The sequence below is a fragment of the Coregonus clupeaformis genome, chromosome 33 (assembly GCF_020615455.1).
Source record: "Coregonus clupeaformis isolate EN_2021a chromosome 33, ASM2061545v1, whole genome shotgun sequence".
In the NCBI taxonomy this organism is placed as follows: Eukaryota; Metazoa; Chordata; class Actinopteri; order Salmoniformes; family Salmonidae; genus Coregonus; species Coregonus clupeaformis.
The window spans coordinates 14,825,106-14,842,502 of record NC_059224.1 but is presented as its reverse complement, the minus strand read 5'-3'; the positions used below and the strand labels follow the sequence as shown (position 1 = coordinate 14,842,502).

The following is a 17,397-nucleotide window of genomic DNA, read 5'->3' as shown; positions in this document are numbered from 1 at the left end:
GGTTGGAGAGAAACTCAACTTTATCATTGCACAGACACAAGCCCCCCGGGAGAGGGTGAAGGGAGGGCTGGGGAGGCTGGGTGGGCCTTGGCTTTCAGAGATATGTCATTTCAACGTGGATAATTGGGTAATATTTGGTTGAGACATTATTCAATGAGATTACAACCTATATTCACCCACTCAAAAAGACAGCCAAAAGTTAGTTGAATTTCCAATGTATTATCATCAATATGCTTTCAACCATCTAAAATTACAACCAAATTCCAATGGAAAAACAATATCTGATTTTGGTTTAGTTGTCACCCAAATGTCTATCGCTGTGCTTTCAACCATTTAAAAGCACAGCAAAGTTCAAATGGGTATACAATGTCAGATATTTTGTTTATTTATACAACAGATTCATCTGTTATCACTGTGCTTCATCTAATAGCAGAACCAAATGGCCAGTTATGATTACATTAAAAGGTCATGGTGCAAGTGATCAATGAGATTCTGCACTGTCAAGCCCTGGCTCTGGGGACTCTTAAATGTTGAGCCAGGGTGTGGACTTGTTATGTTTAGTTTTCTATGGGTTTGGTTCTAGATCGTTTATTTCTATGTTGGCCAGGGTGGTTCCCAATCAGAGACAGCTGTAGCTTGTTGTCTCTGATTGGGGACCATACTTAGGCAGCCTGTTTTCACTAGTTTATTGTGGGATCTTGTTCCGTTTGGTTTGTTGTATAACCTAGGACTTCACGTATCGTTTTGGTTTGTTGTTTTTGTTCGGGTTCAGTACTAAATAAAGTATGTACGCCTATCACGCTGCGCCTTGGTCCGAGTCTTCATGTAACGATCGTGACAGAAGATCCCACCTTCAGAGGACCAAGCAGCGTGCCAAACAGGAGAAGTTGGCGATGTCCCAGGTGGGCGAATGGTGGTCTTGGGAGGACATTTTCGCGGGCAGAGGGCCATGGGCAAAAGTAAAGGCCCAGGCAGGAGAGGAGAAACGGCGCCAACCGTGCCGACGACGGACACGCGAGTGGCAACCCCAAGTAATTTTTTTTGGGGGGCACACGGCGTGGACGACGGGGCTGCTGGAGGCAGCTACAGGGCGCATCGGCGATCTAGGAGAGGAGGCCACCAGGTTTGGGGGACTGGAAGGGTGGTTGGAAGAGCCTAGAGGTAGAGCAGAGCAAACTCCCCGTACTCAGGCTAGGCAGCGTGAGACTGGGCAGGCTCCGGGTTATGCGGAGCCACGTACTGTGCCGCGAGTGTTCCGGCACAGTCCTGTACGTCCTGTGCGAGCACCACGCACGTGTCGTGCTAAGGTGGGCATGCAGCCAGGACGGAGTGTGCCGGCTCAACGCTCGTGGCCTCCAGTACCCCTCCTCGGTCCCGGATATCCTGCGTCAGTGCCACGTGCTGTAGCGCCAGTATGAGTGCACAGCCCTGTACGTCCTGTGCTGATGCCTCACACACAGGGTGTGGAGATAGGCATTCAGCCAGGACGGGTTGTGTCAGCTCTCCGCTCCAGACCTCCAGTCCGCCTCCACAGCCCGGTCCGGCCTTTTCCTGTCCCTCGCACCAAGCCTGTGGTGCGCTTCGTCAGCCCGGTCCGGCCTGTTCCTGTCCCTCGCACCAAGCCTGTGGTGCGCGTCGCCAGCCCGGTCCGGCCTGTTCCTGTCCCTCGCACCAAGCCTGTGGTGTGCGTCGTCAGCCCGGTCCAGCCTGTTCCTGTCCCTCGCACCAAGCCAGTGGTGCGCGTCGTCAGCCCGGTCCGGCCCGTTCCTGCTCCCCGCACCAAGCCAGTGGTGCGCGTCGTCAGCCCAGTCCGGCCCGTTCCTGCTCCCCGCACCAAGCCAGTGGTGCGCGTCGTCAGCCCGGTCCGGCCCGTTCCTGCTCCCCGCACCAAGCCAGTGGTGCGCGTCGTCAGCCCAGTCCGGCCCGTTCCTGCTCCCCGCACCAAGCCAGTGGTGCGGCCGCCAGCCCGGGCCGGCCCGTTCCTGCTCCCCCCCACCAAGCCAGTGGGGGGCGTCGCCAGTCCGGCACGGTCCGTGCCTGTTCCACCGGTGCCTGGTCCGGCACCGGTCAGCTGCTCCACTCCGGAGCCAGAGCAATCCGCTCCACCGGTGTCCAGTCCAGCTCCGGCCAGCGGAGCCAGACCAGACCAGGGGCGCTACGGGGGGTAGAGGGAGAGTGGTGGTCACCGGATCCGCCTCCGAGGCGGAATGCCCACCCGGCCCCTCCCCTGTTGTGTTTGGTTGGCACGGTCGCAGTCCGCGCCTTTGGGGGGGGGTACTGTCACGCCATGGCTCTGGGGACTCTTAAATGTTGAGCCAGGGTGTGGACTTGTTATGTTTAGTTTTCTATGGGTTTGGTTCTAGATCGTTTATTTCTATGTTGGCCAGGGTGGTTCCCAATCAGAGACAGCTGTAGCTTGTTGTCTCTGATTGGGGACCATACTTAGGCAGCCTGTTTTCACTAGTTTATTGTGGGATCTTGTTCCGTTTGGTTTGTTGTATAACCTAGGACTTCACGTATCGTTTTGGTTTGTTGTTTTTGTTCGGGTTCAGTACTAAATAAAGTATGTACGCCTATCACGCTGCGCCTTGGTCCGAGTCTTCATGTAACGATCGTGACATGCACAGATTATTATACCAATTGTGAAGATCTCCAGAGACCTGCGATGACCTATGCATGCTATCTTGAACATGCATGCTTTATATGATTACAGAAGAAGACCATGGATGTGTTACTCATTTTAAGGTTCAATGTTACATTGGTTTGTAAGATAGCCTTAACTTTAGGCTATTTACTGTATTACAAAAGTAATATTGAATTGTGTTTGGTTGACAACGCAACCATTGAGAGCATCCTGACTGGTTGTGTCACCGTCTGGTATGGCAACTGCACCATCCTCGACCAGAAGGCCCTACAGAGGGTGGTGCGGACAGCACAGCGCATCACTGGGGGTGAGTTCCCAGCCTTCCAGGACGTACATGCCAGGCGGTATCTGAGAAAGGCTCGGAAAATTGCCAAAGTCTCCAGCCACCCGAGACATAGACTGTTCTCCATGCTCCCGTCTGGCAGGCGGTACAGGTGCATCAAGTCTCAGACCAACAGACTCCTAAACAGCTTAGATCCCCTGGCCATAAGACTATTAAATGGCAAACAACAACGCAACATGCAACAATTTCAAAGATTTTACTGAGCTACAGTTTACAGTATATAAGGAAATCAGTCAATTGAAATAAATAAATTAGGCCCATATCTATGGATTTCACGTGACTGGGCAAGGATGCAGGCATGGGTGGGCCTGGGAGGGCATAGGGCCACCACTTGGGAGCCAGGCCCAGCCAATCAGAATGAGTTTTTCCCCACAAACGGGCTTTATTACAGACATAAATACTCCTCAGCACTGCCTCCGACGATCCCGCAGGTGAAGAAGCCAGATGTGGAGGTCCTGGGCTGGCATGGTTACACGTAGTCTGTGATTGTGAGGCCGGTTGGACGTACTGCCAAATTCTCTAAAACGACGTTGGAGGCAGCTTATGGTAGAGAAATGAACATTAAATTATCTGGAAACAGCTCTGGTGGACATTCCTGCAGTCAGCCTGCCAATTGCACACTCCCTCAAAACTTGAGACATCTGTGGCATTGTGTTGTGTGACAAAACTGCACATTTTAGAGTGGCCTTTTATTGTCCCCAGTACAAGGTGCACCTGTGTAATGATCATGCTGTTTAATCAGCTTGTTGATATGCTACACCTGTCAGATGGGTGGATTATCTTGGCAAAGGAGAAATTATAACTAACAGTGATGTAAACACATTTGTGCACAAAATTTCAGATAGATAAGCTGGGATCTTTTATTTCAGCTCATGAAACATGGGACCAACACTTTACATGTTGCGTTTATATTTTTGTTCTGTATATTTATTCTGCTACTGGTCACTATTACTCCTGGTTACATATATATATATATATATATATATATATATATATACACTGCTCAAAAAAATTAAGGGAACACTAAAATAACACATCCTAGATCTGAATGAATGAAATAATCTTATTAAATACTTTTTTCTTTACATAGTTGAATGTGCTGACAACAAAATCACACAATAATTATCAATGGAAATCAAATTTATCAACCCATGGAGGTCTGGATTTGGAGTCACCCTCAAAATTAAAGTGGAAAACCACACTACAGGCTGATCCAACTTTGATGTAATGTCCTTAAAACAAGTCAAAATGAGGCTCAGTAGTGTGTGTGGCCTCTACGTGCCTGTATGACCTCCCTACAACGCCTGGGCATGCTCCTGATGAGGTGGCGGATGGTCTCCTGAGGGATCTCCTCCCAGACCTGGACTAAAGCATCCGCCAACTCCTGGACAGTCTGTGGTGCAACGTGGCGTTGGTGGATGGAGCGAGACATGATGTCCCAGATGTGCTCAATTGGATTCAGGTCTGGGGAACGGGCGGGCCAATCCATAGCATCAATGCCTTCCTCTTGCAGGAACTGCTGACACACTCCAGCCACATGAGGTCTAGCATTGTCTTGCATTAGGAGGAACCCAGGGCCAACCGCACCAGCATATGGTCTCACAAGGGGTCTGAGGATCTCATCTCGGTACCTAATGGCAGTCAGGCTACCTCTGGCGAGCACATGGAGGGCTGTGCGGCCCCCCAAAGAAATGCCACCCCAAACCATGACTGACCCACCACAAAACCGGTCATGCTGGAGGATGTTGCAGGCAGCAGAACATTCTCCACGGCGTCTCCAGACTCTGTCACGTCTGTCACATGTGCTCAGTGTGAACCTGCTTTCATCTGTGAAGAGCACAGAGCGCCAGTGGCGAATTTGCCAATCTTGGTGTTCTCTGGCAAATGCCAAACGTCCTGCACGGTGTTGGGGCTGTAAGCACAACCCCCACCTGTGGACGTCGGGCCCTCATACCATGTCATTTTGCAGGGTTATGGCAGTGCTCCTCCTGCTCCTCCTTGCACAAAGGCGGAGGTAGCAGTCCTGCTGCTGGGTTGTTGCCCTCCTACGGCCTCCTCCACGTCTCCTGATGTACTGGCCTGTCTCCTGGTAGAACCTCCATGCTCTGGACACTACGCTGACAGACACAGCAAACCTTCTTGCCACAGCTCACATTGATGTGCCATCCTGGATGAGCTGCACTACCTGAGCCACTTGTGTGGGTTGTAGACTCCGTCTCATGCTACCACTAGAGTGAAAGCACCGCCAGCATTCAAAAGTGACCAAAACATCAGCCAGGAAGCATAGGAACTGAGAAGTGGTCTGTGGTCACCACCTGCAAAACCAGTCCTTTATTGGGGGGTGTCTTGCTAATTGCCTATAATTTCCACCTGTTGTCAATTCCATTTGCACAACAGCATGTGAAATGTATTGTCAATCAGTGTTGCTTCCTAAGTTGACAGTTTGATTTCACAGAAGTGTGATTGACTTGGAGTTACATTGTGTTGTTTAAGTGTTCCCTTTATTTTTTTGAGCAGTGTATATATATATATATACAGTGAGGGAAAAAAGTTTTTGATCCCCTGCTGATTTTGCACGTTTGCCCACTGACAAAGAAATGATCAGTCTATCATTTTAATGGTAGGTTCATTTGAACAGTGAGAGACAGAATAACAACAAAAAAATCCAGAAAAACGCATGTCAAAAATGTTATTAATTGATTTGCATTTTAATGAGGGAAATAAGTATTTGACCCCTGTGCAAAACATGACTTAGTACCTGGTGGCAAAACCCTTGTTGGCAATCACAGAGATCAGACGTTTCTTGTAGTTGGCCACCAGGTTTGCACACATCTCAGGAGGGATTTTGTCCCACTCCTCTTTGCAGATCTTCTCCAAGTCATTAAGGTTTCGAGGCTGACGTTTGGCAACTCGAACCTTCAGCTCCCTCCACAGATTTTCTATGGGATTAAGGTCTGGAGACTGGCTAGGCCACTCCAGGACCTTAATGTACTTCTTCTTGAGCCACTCCTTTGTTGCCTTGGCCATGTATTTTGGGTCATTGTTGGAATACCCATCCACTACCCATTTTCAATGCCCTGGCTGAGGGAAGGAGGTTCTCACCCAAGATTTGACGGTACATGGCCCCGTCCATTGTCCCTTTGATGCAGTGACGTTGTCCTGTCCCCTTAGCAGAAAAACACCCCCAAAGCATAATGTTTCCACCTCCATGTTTGACGGTGGGGACGCTGCTCTGGCACCCCAATGGTGGAACAAGCTCCCTCACGACGCCAGGACAGCGGAGTCACTCACCACCTTTCGGAGACATTTGAAACCCCACCTCTTTAAGGAATACCTGGGATAGGATAAAGTAATCCCCCCAAAAAAATTAAATAAAATAACATTTGTAAAGTGGTTATTCCACTGGCTATAAGGTGAATGAACCAATTTGTAAGTCGCTCTGGATAAGAGCGTCTGCTAAATGATGTAAATGTAAAATGTACATGTAAATGTGTTCTTGGGGTCATAGGCAGCATTCCTCCTCCTCCAAACACGGCTAGTTGAGTTGATGCCAAAGAGCTCAATTTTGGTCTCATCAGACCACAACACTTTCACCCAGTTCTCCTCTGAATCATTCAGATGTTCATTGGCAAACTTCAGAAGGGCATGTATATGTGCTTTCTTGAGCAGGGGGACCTTGCGGGCGCTGCAGGATTTCAGTCCTTCACGGCGGAGTGTGTTACCAATTGTTTTCTTGGTGACTATGGTCCCAGCTGCCTTGAGATCATTGACAAGATCCTCCCGTGTAGTTCTGGGCTGATTCCTCACCGTTCTCATGATCATTGCAACTCCACGAGGTGAGATCTTGCATGGAGCCCCAGGCTGAGGGAGATTGACAGTTCTTTTGTGTTTCTTCCATTTGCGAATATTCGCACCAACTGTTGTCACCTTCTCACCAAGCTGCTTGCCGATGGCCTTGTAGCCCATTCCAGCCTTGTGTAGGTCTACAATCTTGTCCCTGACATCCTTGGAGAGCTCTTTGGTCTTGGCCATGGTGGAGAGTTTGGAATCTGATTGATTGATTGCTTCTGTGGACAGGTGTCTTTTATACAGGTAACAAACTGAGACTAGGAGCACTCCCTTTAAGATTGTGCTCCTAATCTCAGCTTGTTATCTGTATAAAAGACACCTGGGAGCCAGAAATCTTTCTGATTGAGAGGGGGTCAAATACTTATTTCCCTCATTAAAATGCAAATCAATTTATAACATTTTTGACATGCGTTTTACTGGATTTTTTTGTTGTTATTCTGTCTCTCACTGCTCAGATAAACCTACCATAAAAATTATAGACTGATCATTTCTTTGTCAGTGGGCAAACATACAAAATCAGCAGGGGATCAACTACTTTTTTCCCTCACTGTATATTACCATTAGTATACAGTATTACCATCAGTATTTATATATTCCTGCTACGAGTCACTTTTTAGCGCTGTTTACATGTATATCCGCCTAGTACGCCTACACTGACACTCTTGCATATACACACACTCACACTAACACCCACACACTTACGGCCAATCCAGACACTAGGGAGATGGAGTGTACGGAGCGTAGCGCAGTGTTGCAATGTCGTTTTTAGTCATTCGACATACTGTAGTTTTTTTCTACCTGGAAATTGAGACTCGACCGATCATTCCTTGCGAAGACTGAGGGGCAGTATTGAGTGAGTTTCATAACGGAAGTGATGTCCGTGTCTACATCACATCTTTTCCGGTATCCTTTCTGCTATAAACTCGGAAGAGATGGACATGCTGCTATTTTGCCTCTACTACTTGCTATTCTACTTGCAAGCTTCCTTTTTTGTGCTTTTATTTCGAGATTTTCTACACGCAATAATGGTGTTTTGGACAGCCCAGAGACAAAGCTAAGCCCCGAGGGCCTATCTATAGGTGGTTCATCGCCCCTTGGTTCATCATCTCCCCAACCTGGTTCATCACCTTCTCACCAACACCCAACACACCGTCCAGGCACACCCTTGCTCTCTACCTTGAAACTCCACTAACCTCCGACCCATCTCCCTGACCAAGCTCCAGTGGCGGGAAGAGGAAGGCGGCTGAGGATCCTTTGGACACTGACATTATGCAGCGAGTTAAAGAAACGCCAGCAGTGTCCAGCAAAGGCCGTCTACGACGTCATAGTACCATGGGTGGTGTCTATTCCTCCTGATCAATGTCTCCCGTTTGTCAGGGCCATGACGATGTACTTTCACAGGACCATCGATCAGTACTGTGTGTCCGCTTGGTCAAATCTCGCTTGAGACAGAGCCATCCGTCTTACCCCCAAAACTGGTGTTGTGTGCCTTTTTCTTATCCACACGTTAGGGTGTTGGGTAATTTACTGGTGTTTACTTTGGTTTTTTTCTCTTATTTCCCCTTTCATCACACTTTTCACCTGTGTATTACATTGTGTTTTACCATAGCAGGAATGTCTCCATTAAAAGGCCACTTCACATGACCTTGTATAACCTTGTGTTATGCTGATTAGGTAAATGTCTGTCCTTATTGTCTACAGCTAGACAGCCATTAATTGGAAGGCCACTACACATAACACAACGTTAGGTAAATGTCTTGAGGGTCTAGCCTCCAAAGAATATATGACAAACTAAAACAACACAAGGATGAAGTGACTGTCATTATGGTAGTCTTTATTGTGATTTGGAAAGTGTGAATAAGAAAAACAGCTAAATCCAAACAGCAAAACCAAGTGTGTAGCTCACAATATGACATATAAACAGTCATCAACCAGAGGAAGAGAACATACAGTGGGGAAAAAATGTATTTAGTCAGCCACCAATTGTGCAAGTTCTCCCACTTAAAAAGATGAGAGAGGCCTGTAATTTTCATCATAGGTACACGTCAACTATGACAGACAAATTGAGAAAAGAAATTCCAGAAAATCACATTGTAGGATTTTTTATGAATTTATTTGCAAATTATGATGGAAAATAAGTATTTGGTCACCTACAAACAAGCAAGATTTCTGGCTCTCACAGACCTGTAACTTCTTCTTTAAGAGGCTCCTCTGTCCTCCACTCGTTACCTGTATTAATGGCAACTGTTTGAACTTGTTATCAGTATAAAAGACACCTGTCCACAACCTCAAACAGTCACACTCCAAACTCCACTATGGCCAAGACCAAAGAGCTGTCTAAGGACACCAGAAACAAAATTGTAGACCTGCACCAGGCTGGGAAGACTGAATCTGCAATAGGTAAGCAGCTTGGTTTGAAGAAATCAACTGTGGGAGCAATTATTAGGAAATGGAAGACATACAAGACCACTGATAATCTCCCTCGATCTGGGGCTCCACGCAAGATCTCACCCCGTGGGGTCAAAATGAACACAAGAACGGTGAGCAAAAATCCCAGAACCACACGATGGGACCTAGTGAATGACCTGCAGAGAGCTGGGACCAAAGTAACAAAGCCTACCATCAGTAACACACTACGCCGCCAGGGACTGAAATCCTGCAGTGCCAGACGTGTCCCCCTGCTTAAGCCAGTACATGTCCAGGCCCGTCTGAAGTTTGCTAGAGTGCATTTGGATGATCCAGAAGAGGATTGGGAGAATGTTATATGGTCAGATGACACCAAAATAGAACTTTTTGGTAAAAACTCAACTCGTCGTGTTTGGAGGACAAAGAATGCTGAGTTGCATCCAAAGAACACCATACCTACTGTGAAACATGGGGGTGGAAACATCATGCTTTGGGGCTGTTTTCTGCAAAGGGACCAGGACGACTGATCCGTGTAAAGGAAAGAATGAATGGGGCCATGTATCGTGAGATTTTGAGTGAAAACCTCCTTCCATCAGCAAGGGCATTGAAGATGAAACGTGGCTGGGTCTTTCAGCATGACAATGATCCCAAACACACCGCCCGGGCAACGAAGGAGTGGATTCGTAAGAAGCATTTCAAGGTCCTGGAGTGGCCTAGCCAGTCTCCAGATCTCAACCCCCATAGAAAATCTTTGGAGGGAGTTGAAAGTCCGTGTTGCCCAGCGACAGCCCCAAAACATCACTGCTCTAGAGGAGATCTGCATGGAGGAATGGGCCAAAATACCAGCAACAGTGTGTGAAAACCTTGTGAAGACTTACAGAAAACGTTTGACCTGTGTCATTGCCAACAAAGGGTATATAACAAAGTATTGAGAAACTTTTGTTATTGACCAAATACTTATTTTCCACCATAATTTGGAAATAAATTCATGAAAAATCCTACAATGTGATTTTCTGGAATTGTTTTTCTCATTTTGTCTGTCATAGTTCATGTGTACCTATGATGAAAATTACAGGCCTCTCTCATCTTTTTAAGTGGGAGAACTTGCACAATTGGTGGCTGACTAAATACTTTTTTTCCCCACTGTATGTGCGCACAAACCAAACTCCAACATTTACTATAGGGTGCCACGCATGATAGCAGTATCCTGGAAAGACACTTGACCAGCTGGTGTGAGGAAGTAGTCCTTGAGGTTGTTGCGCACGTCTATAGCAACTCTGTCTTCCGACATGTTTCTTGGGTCAAGGAAGCTGGTGTCCCCTTGTACCACCTGTCTCCACTCTCCTGGATGCAGGTTCCTAGTGGGTGTGGCGTAGTCAACAAATGTGGAGTGGATGTACTGTGTTGATGACTGTGTTGTTAGTGTCTGAAGTGTCTGTGGTGCAAAGGTAGTTGTGGAGGGCCACACAGGCCTTCACAATGGTCTCAGCTTTCTCTGGGGCAACCTCAAGGGCTCGTCCCATGATCTTTCATCTTGCAGCAAGGATCCCAAAGCGGTTCTCTGAAATTCTTCTGGCTCTTGAGTGGCGGTAGTTGTAGATTTTCTTGGTATCATCAAGGCCAGAATAAACCTTTCAATTAAAGAAGCATTTCCATTAGTATTGAACAGGAACATGAAGGCTATCAAATCTGTACTGTAACAACTGTGTAGCCTATGCTTTGGACATAGGCCCCCATCCTCTTACTGAGATGCCAGATAACATTTATGTGAGGCATATAATTACAATGTCTATATTGGTATCATTTTCACATCATACAGTGCCTTCGGAAAGTATTCAGACCCCTTGACTTTTTCCACATTTTGTTAGGTTACAGCCTTATTCCAAAATTGATTAAATTGTTTTTTCCCTCATCAATCTACACACAGTACCCCATACATAATGGCAAAGCAAAAACAGGTTTTTATAATTTTTTTGCAATTATATAAGAAAAACAAAAGGAAATATCACATTAACATAAGTATTCAGACCCTTTACTTGGTACTTTGTCAAAGCAACTTTGGCAGAAATTACAGCCTCGAGTCTTCTTGGGTATGACACTGCAAGCTTGGCACACCTGTATTTGGGGAGTTTCTCCCATTCTTCTCTGCAGATCCTCTCAAGCTCTGTCAGGTTGGATGGGTGCCTTTTGGCAAACTCCAAGCGGGCTGTCATGTTCCTTTTTCTGAGAAGTGGCTTCCGTCTAGCCAATCTACCATAAAAGCCTGATTGGTAGAGTGCTGCAGAGATGGTTGTCCTTCTGGAAGGTTCTCCCATCTCCACAGAGGAACTCTAGAGCTATGTCAGAGTGACCATCGGGTTCTTGGTCACCTCCCTGACCGAGGCCCTTCTCCCCCGATTGCTTAGTTTGGCCGGGCGGCCAGCTCTAGGAAGAGTCTTGGTGGTTCCAAACTTCTTCCATTTAAGAATGATTGAGGCCACTGTGTTCTTGGGGACCTTCAATGCTGCAGAAATGTTTTGGTACCTGCCCCCAGATCTGAGCCTCGACACAATCCTGTCTCGGAGCTCTACGGACAATTCCTTCAACCTCATGGCTTGGTTTTTGCTCTGACATGCACTGTCAACTATGGGACCTTATATAGACAGGTGTGTGTCTTTCCAAATCATGTCCAATCAATTGAATTTACCACAGGTGGACTCCAATCAAGTTGTAGAAACATCTCAAGGATGATAAATGGAAACAGGATGCACCTGAGCTCAATTTTGAGTCTCATAGCAAAGGGTCGGAATACTTATGTATATAAGGTATTTCTGGTTTTTATTTTTTATAAATTTGCCAACATAAAAAAATAAATACGGTTTTTGCTTTGTCATTATAGGGTATTGTGTGTAGATTGATAAGGACATTTTTTTCATTAATCCATTTTAGAATAAGGCTGTGGAAAAAGGGAAGGGGTCTGAATACTTTCTGAATGCACTGTATGTAGAGTATAGTCACATGTATTTAGCGTATCTTACCTGGATATGGTCACATCAGGTTTACCCTGCGAGGGAATGCCTCGTCTTCCACAAAGACATATGAGCTCGGTGTTTGGGTCCCCGGCAAGCACTCTGGCCTTGGGAGCCGAACTTGCTTCATGACGAGATTGGCGCATCTCCCTCTCGACCATATACGCCTACGTCGATCATGGTGAAGCGAAACTTTGCATCGCAGGCTGCCATCAGGACCATTGAGAAAAAGTCCTTGTAGTTGTAGTAGTACAAACAAGTATGAAAATGTGTGCACGCTACTGTAAGTCGCTCTGGATAAGAGCATCTGCTAAATTACTAAAATGTAAATGTAGTACTCGCTGCCCGAATTTGTCGGAGCTTGGATCCGACTATGTTTTCCGTCGCCAGCTCCTGCGCAAAACAAATAATTCCAACAATCCCCAAACTCTGGCGATTTCTGCCCATTTTGTTTTTAAAAAGTTTTTTCATTCTTTAACTTTTATTTGTGGTTGAGTTGGAGACGTGAATCCAGCATATAATTTGTTAACCTGTACAATATCCATCCTATTCAATATTTTTAAAGGTAGATTTAAATAATTACTTTGCCACATTGAATACTATGCTCTGTAAGAATAAGAAGGTGATGAAATCAGTTGATACTCTTAAAGGGAAAATCCACCCAAAACCACTAATTCCTTTAATTTACAGTGTTAAATAACACTAATATTTGAGAACAATATTTTTTGTGAACACATTTTTCATTTTTCCATTATAATAAAGTTGGTAGGAACATGGAAAATCGTTGTGGAAATCTGTTACAGCTCAAGTTGACTACAAAATCCGCAATGCTGACTATGGGCTGGCTGGCTAGCTAGCTAGGTAGATAGCTAGCAACCGTAGCTACACACAATAATACCAATGACAATATCAGCATGTAAAGTAGCTAGTTAGCTGTAAAATCGCCTAAACAAACTGCACTATCAATTTAGGAGTCTACAATCTCAACATGTTCAACCTGCAGATCGATGTGCCTCACAGAGTGGAGTCTGACATTCGCAACGGCAGATATACTTTTGAGGAGATGGGAAACGTTGTCCATGCCACGTCAATGGGCCGTGCGGTGCATTCTGGGCGATTCTGGTACAAGGAGTGAATGGGAGTCTATTGGGCGCTAGCTCAAAAACCCAACATTAGCACACATTTCGTCAACAAGATGTACAACATTACAAATCTTTTCAGAGATATGAGATAATTAACTTGCTATCTGTAATATCGTATAGCTTTGGAATAGTGACATTACGTACTTTCGAGGAAAATAGGCACGTTTCTCAACATACAGTGGGGAGAACAAGTATTTGATACACTGCCGATTTTGCAGGTTTTCCTACTTACAAAGCATGTAGAGGTCTGTAATTTTTATCATAGGTACACTTCAACTGTGAGAGACGGAATCTAAAAGAAAAATCCAGAAAATCACATTGTATGATTTTTAAGTAATTAATTTGCATTTTATTGCATGACATAAGTATTTGATACATCAGAAAAGCAGAACTTAATATTTGGTACAGAAACCTTTGTTTGCAATTACAGAGATCATACGTTTCCTGTAGGTCTTGACCAGGTTTGCACACACTGCAGCAGGGATTTTGGCCCAGTCCTCCATACAGACCTTCTCCAGATCCTTCAGGTTTCGGGGCTGTCGCTGGGCAATACAGACTTTCAGCTCCCTCCAAATATTTTCTATTGGGTTCAGGTCTGGAGACTGGCTAGGCCACTCCAGGACCTTGAGATGCTTCTTACGGAGCCACTCCTTAGTTGCCCTGGCTGTGTGTTTCGGGTCGTTGTCATGCTGGAAGACCCAGCCACGACCCATCTTCAATGCTCTTACTGATGGAAGGAGGTTGTTGGCCAAGATCTCGCGATACATGGTCCCATCCATCCTCCCCTCAATACGGTGCAGTTGTCCTGTCCCCTTTGCAGAAAAGCATCCCCAAAGAATGATGTTTCCACCTCCATGCTTCACGGTTGGGATGGTGTTCTTGGGGTTGTACTCATCCTTCTTCTTCCTCCAAACACGGCGAGTGGAGTTTAGACCTTAAAGCTCTATTTTTGTCTCATCAGACCACATGACCTTCTCCCATTCCTCCTCTGGATCATCCAGATGGTCATTGGCAAACTTCAGACGGGCCTGGACATGCGCTGGCTTGAGCAGGGGGACCTTGCGTGCGCTGCAGGATTTTAATCCATGACGGCGTTGTCTGTTACTAATGGTTTTCTTTGAGACTGTGGTCCCAGCTCTCTTCAGGTCATTGACCAGGTCCTGCTGTGTAGTTCTGGGCTGATCCCTCACCTTCCTCATGATCATTGATGCCCCACGAGGTGAGATCTTGCATGGAGCCCCAGACCGAGGGTGATTGACCGTCATCTTGAACTTCTTCCATTTTCTAATAATTGCGCCAACAGTTGTTACCTTCTCACCAAGCTGCTTGCATATTGTCCTGTAGCCCATCCCAGCCTTGTGCAGGTCTACAATTGTATCCCTGATGTCCTTACACAGCTCTCTGGTCTTGGCCATTGTGGAGAGGTTGTAGTCTGTTTGATTGAGTGTGTGGACAGGTGTCTTTTATACAGGTAACGAGTTCAAACAGGTGCAGTTAATACAGGTAATGAGTGGAGAACAGGAGGGCTTCTTAAAGAAAAACTAACAGGTCTGTGAGAGCCGGAATTCTTACTGGTTGGTAGGTGATCAAATACTTATGTCATGCAATAAAATGCAAATTAATTACTTAAAAATCATACAATGTGATTTTCAGGATTTTTGTTTTAGATTCCATCTCTCACAATTGAAGTGTACCATTGATAAAAATTACAGACCTCTACATGCTTTGTAAGTAGGAAAACCTGCAAAATCAGCAGTGTATCAAATACTTGTTCTCCCCACTGTATACACTGACTTTGAGAGGATTGCATGACGATTACCTTAGCAACCGCGTGACGCAGCATGACAACGTGATTGGTCGACAGTCTGCTGGGTGGAGGCGTTATACATTCCTTCTTTCATTGGATTCCTATCTCCTTTCTATAATAACTCTGGCAACGGCACAATGCAATGCACCCTGGGCTAAAGAGGCAGACAAATAGGAAAAATTGTGCTACACCCTCCATAAAAAATGTTTTATCTCGAGGTAGGAATATTGCAAAAATGGCTCATTCAAGAGAAGACATCCTCCCGAGTTATGACATCGGCCAGTATTGAAATCTGACATGTATGATAGACATTTTCGCGATCTAATAGTATTAACTTCCAGTGTAGTGAGAGCGACTTTATCACAGTGCTACGTCATAGCGGCCACATTTCTGCTTGCTTGAACGCCAATAACTCAGATGCACGTGAAAACATGAAATTACCCAGGAAATATATAGAACATCACTCAGAGATGCACAAAAACAATATAACATTCAAAATGTGTGATTCTTTCCTTTTAAGCTTTTCAAATGTCTTTGAATGTAAAAACCCTGTATGTGTTTAGGTTTTTATCTGTTTGTTTGTGATGTTTTGTGTTACATTTTTGAAGAAGGATGTATAGATTTTTGTAACACATTTGAATTTGTATCCTTCAAAATGTATGAAAAAAATTAAATAAAAAAAGGTTAACTTGTCGACAAGTTAATAGCCTATTTATTGTCAACGCAACCAAATATCAACATTTGAAAGAGATGTATCTTTTGTTTGGATAGTTCCATCTGTGACACTGACTTAGTCTGAAATCTAGGGAATTAATAGAACATCACTCAGAGATGCACAAACGCAATATAACATTCAAAATGGCCCAATGACATGGGCAATGATAAAAGCATGGGCAATGTTAAAAATATATTTGTTGGTCTGATGTGATTAATAAGGAGCATCCAGACCAGTGGAGGCTGCTGAGGGGAGGACGGCTCATAATAATGGCTGGAACGGCGCGAATGGAATGGCATCAAACACATGGAAACCATGTGTTTGATGTATTTGATACCTTTCCGCCGATTCCGCTCCAGCTATTTCCAGGAGCCCGTCCTCCCCAATTAAGGCGCCACCAACCTCCTATGATCCAGACGCTGCACTTGATGAATTTATGAAATTGCTTCTTCCAGTTATTGATAAACATGCACCTTTAAGAAACAGACTGTTAGAACTGTTAATGCTCCATGGATTGATGAGGAACTGAAAGAGATGGGGCAAAAGGAGTGGCTAATAAGTCTGGCTGCACATCTGACTGGCTGACTTACTGCAAATAGAGAAATTATGTGACTAAACCCAACAAAAAGAAGAAGAAACTGTATTATGAAGTCAAGACCAATGATATAAAGAATGATGGGAAAAAAAACTTTGGAGTACTTTCAATGAAATTATGGGCAGAAAGACAAATTAAACTCCTTCTTTCATCAAATCAGATGGCTTATTCATCACAACCATTTGATGTTGCCAATTATTTTAATGATTACTTAATTGGCAAAGTGGGCAAACAGTGAGCCATCGTACTCATGCATAAAAAACAAATCATGAAAGAAAAGCATTGTAAGTTAGAATTTTGTCAAGTGTGGGAGAGGTGGAAACATTATTGTTATCGATCAATAATGACAAACATCCTGGCACTGACAATTTAGATGGAAAGCTACTGAGGATGGTAGTTGACTCTATAGCCACTCCTATCTGTCATATCTTTAATCTGAGCCTAGAGGAAAGTCTTTGTCCTCAGGTCTAGATGGAAGCCAAAGTCATTCTGCTACCTAAGAGTGGTAAAGCGGCCATTACTGGTCCTAACAGCAGACCTATCAGCTTGCTGCAAGCTCTTAAAAAAGCTTTTGGTGTGTTTGACCAAATACAATGCTGTTTCTCTGTAAACAAATTAACAACTGACTTTCAGCATGCTTATAGAGAAGGGCACTCAACATGTACTGCACTGACACAAATTACTGATGATTGGTTGAAATAAATTGATAATAAGAAGATTGTGGGAGCTGTACTGTTAGATTTCAGTGCAGCCTTTTATATTATTGACCATAACCTGTTGTTGAGAAAACGTAGTGTTATGGCTTTTCAACCTCTGCCATATCGTGGATTCAGAGCGATCTATCTAATAGAACTCAGAGGGTTTTCTTTAACGGAAGCTTTTCTAATG

General features: G+C 45.0%; 1 protein-coding gene across 1 annotated transcript in view; it reads left to right on the top strand.

Annotated features, from left to right (window-relative positions):
• Positions 1–17,397, top strand: part of LOC121548862 (tumor necrosis factor receptor superfamily member 21) — a 47,399-nt gene that overhangs the window by 14,579 nt on the left and 15,423 nt on the right. The window lies entirely within an intron of this gene.